Genomic DNA, 3,475 nt, shown 5'->3' on the forward strand with positions numbered 1-3,475 from the left:
CAAGTATTTAATGAAAAATACAAGTCATAAATCATGCATGGATCCAGGGGGAGTCTAGAACACCCCCCTCCTCCCCTGGAGTGTTCAAAATTTTCAACTTTGTATAGTTAGGTAGTCAAATATTTTTTTTTTTTTTTTGAGAGGCTTTTTTCGTAGGTGTGCCTCCCCTGGAAAAAATTTCTGGCTCCATGCATAATGCATGTAAAAGAACAATTAAATTATCCATAGAAATAAATGCCATTGTTATCTCCAGTTTGGTGCTTTACAGCTGGTTTTATTTTATACTCTTGAAGCCTTCACATTCTCTAACCAAATATCCTGTCTTTTTTTCCTAAAAATATTGCTTTCAGATGTAAAAGTTTGATTGCAGTTAAATACAAATACTTATTATATAACAAAGGTCAAAGTAAAAAAAAAGAGGCCCATAGGCCACAACACCCACCTGCATATTTGTGGCCCTTCATGTTCATCAGCAGATTCTTTTTTTAGATATAATCCCATGTAAAATCTAAATTGATCATTAACTGCAGTTCAAGCCTATTTCCAGAAGTTATGATTTGAATAAACTTGAATCTACACTATCAGAGAATGCTTCCAAATAAACATATCTGATCATGGCTTTACAGTTCTTGAGAAGATTTTCAAAGATTATATATATATATATATATATATATATATATATATATATATATATATATATATATATATATATATATATATATATATATATACCCATTTAAAACTTTGATTGGCCATAGTGGTCACACCCTAACCTAGGAGTCATGATCTGAACAAATTTGCATGTACATTATGTTTGGAAGCATTCATGTAATTTTCCTTTTTTCTGGTCCAGTGGTTCTTGGGAAGATTTTTAAATGAACTCAACCAATTTTCACTTTTTCTTAATTATCTCCCCTTGGAAGAATTTGTGAAACCCTTTATTTGAACAAACTTTAATTTACCTCACCCAGTCACATTCTATACCAAATTTAATTTAAATTGGTCCAGTGGTTGTTGGGAAGGGGGTAAATTTGTAAAAGTTGATGATGACAATGACAGACCATGGATAATTTTGATCAGAAAAGTTCACTTGAGCCTTTGGCTCAGGTGAGTTAATAATGGCTAAGTTGTGAATCCCAGTGTTTTGCCTGTATGTCTCTGGTCTTAGTCTTTAGTTGTTTTGTAAAACAGGCCCCTTACACCTAAATCTAAACAAGAGATGTTTGTGAAACACTTACCCCCCCCCCTCCCCAGGACATACATTATACTACAGGGTTCACAAGCATGGGCAGTATACATTATGGGCAGTGTACATGGAAGTGAAATTGACCTTTTGAACTGAAAATTAATAGGGGTCATCTACCGGTAATATTTGAGATGCATCAACCAGAAATAGTCTTCTACATCACATCTTTGGCAAAAACATGTTTCTCATGATATGTCAGTAATTAATTTATTCAACCTTTGCAGAGATAATGAACAGAGAGCAAATAGTTGGAGTTTTCCTAAGTCCAAGGGGCATAACTCTGCCAAAAATTGCTCGATTGTACCCAAAACAGAGCTTGACCTAGATATTCTTCTGATAAATCTATATACCAAATTTCATTTCAACATGTCCAACCTCTGCAAAGAAAATGAATGGAAACTGCAAATAATTGGAACTTTTCTAAGTTCAAGGGGCATAATCTGTCAACATTGCTCAATCGTACCTAACACAGAACCTGACCTAGATATTCATATCATAAATCTGTATACTAAATTTCATTTCAGTGTGTGCAACCTCTGCAAAGAAAATGAATGGAAACTGTTGGTGGACCGACAGACAGACAGACTGACTGACCGACCAACAGACAGCAGCAAAGCAATATGCCCTCCCTTCTTCAAACGGGGGCATAATAAATGTACAAATCTCTGAACTTGAAATTGGTAAACTATACCTGTTTAGCTCTTTTTATGGGTGCCCTATCAAGGCTGCCCTCTTCTGGATTCTGTTGTTGGTTCAAATTAGGTTTTAAGCAATATTTGGAGTTGACCTTGACCTAAATGGTGCTTTTCAATCTTCGAATAAGAAGAAACAATACATGATTAGCAAAACAAATACAAACTTGTATGATTATCATCTTGTAACTTTATATGTAAATTAAAAAATTATGAAAATCAATGCAAGTTGTTAACTTCATTACAAACATTATTTATCATATCTGCTAAGTTCACAATGTGATTTAAAGCCAAGGACAATAAAAATCAATTCGCTATAAGCATCAATTCATTGTAAGCATGTTCACATTAACGGTGTTTTACTGTACTGACCTTTGGACTTGAAACTGGTGCATTAATTAATTCATCATCTTTTATCTTGCAAATCCAATACACAGAGTGGTTTCTTTCAAGCTGACATCAGTCTTGGCCTTTGATCTTTGACCTTGACATTGGAAAACATAATATAATTCCATTATGTATGATTGCTGGTTTCCTTTTTGTCAAAACAAATAGAAAGTATATATAGACAATTATAAATTTGAAATGCTTGTAAATGAAGTGTACCATCTTCAGCTGCACATTCCTAATTACTGCAAAATGGTTTTCCCTACCCATAGTCCCCAGTCAGCATGCGTCAATCTAAAATACTATTAATAGTTAATACATATTTAATATACATGCATTAGTCATATATATGTGTATCCGCAAATAATATAAAAGGATACATGTACATGTATATTTAAATTTTCAAGAAACAATATTTTTTTCCAATACAAGAAGTCGCACAAACATTGTTTGCTAATTATTTTTCTTAATTAATATGAATACATGTATAAAAAGCATTTTTTCATAAAAAGACATGATTAAAATTCAAATTTGATGTATTTGCCCCAAATTACAAGAAGTAAAAGAACACCTACCTACATATCTATCACCAGTCTTGGTATGGGTCTGCAGTTTAATATGTTGATGGTTCAGTACACACAAATCACTGTTACTTGGTACTAGAAAGAAAAAAAATGTATATAAATGATACGTTTAAATTTAAATTGAAAATATATAATGCAGTAGGTGTTGTAATTTATCTGTATATAGCAGGATGAAGCCCCCCTTCCAATTTAGCCCCAAAGTTCTACATTTGAATGAGAGTATAAACAAATTTCTTTTGAATGCATTGTAAAACAACTTGATTCTAAATGCAACTAAAATACCATATTTCTTCATGGTCGTAACTGCATAGAAAATTAAAGAGCCGTTTATTTTTTAATTGTGTAACAAATGTGTCGATAGACAAATTCGAATTTCCTCGATGAAAACTGCTGAATGTCTTGATTGTTGGAATGTTGTTCATACGATTTATTCCAAAAAACCATTGCATAAAATACTTATTTAAAACAGCAAACTAAGCTATTCATAAAGATTTACAAGTGAAAATTCACCTGAACTTACCTTACTTGTCAGCTGAGACGAACGGGGAGGTTGGAAACCCAATACA

At 32.7% G+C, this 3,475-nt stretch overlaps 1 long non-coding RNA gene across 1 annotated transcript; it reads right to left on the reverse strand.

Moving 5' to 3' along the window:
* Positions 1-2,563: 2,563 nt before the first annotated feature.
* On the reverse strand, positions 2,564-3,475 carry LOC133176568 (uncharacterized). The gene is made up of 3 exons (XR_009719487.1): positions 3,430-3,475; positions 2,901-2,984; positions 2,564-2,619 (listed from the first exon to the last, which is right to left on the reverse strand). It is a non-coding gene; the product is annotated as an uncharacterized LOC133176568 (long non-coding RNA).

This window comes from Saccostrea echinata, unplaced genomic scaffold (assembly GCF_033153115.1).
Source record: "Saccostrea echinata isolate AGI-Se365-2 ecotype Australia unplaced genomic scaffold, CSIRO_AGI_Sech_v1 ptg000076l, whole genome shotgun sequence".
Lineage (NCBI taxonomy): Eukaryota > Metazoa > Mollusca > Bivalvia > Ostreida > Ostreidae > Saccostrea > Saccostrea echinata.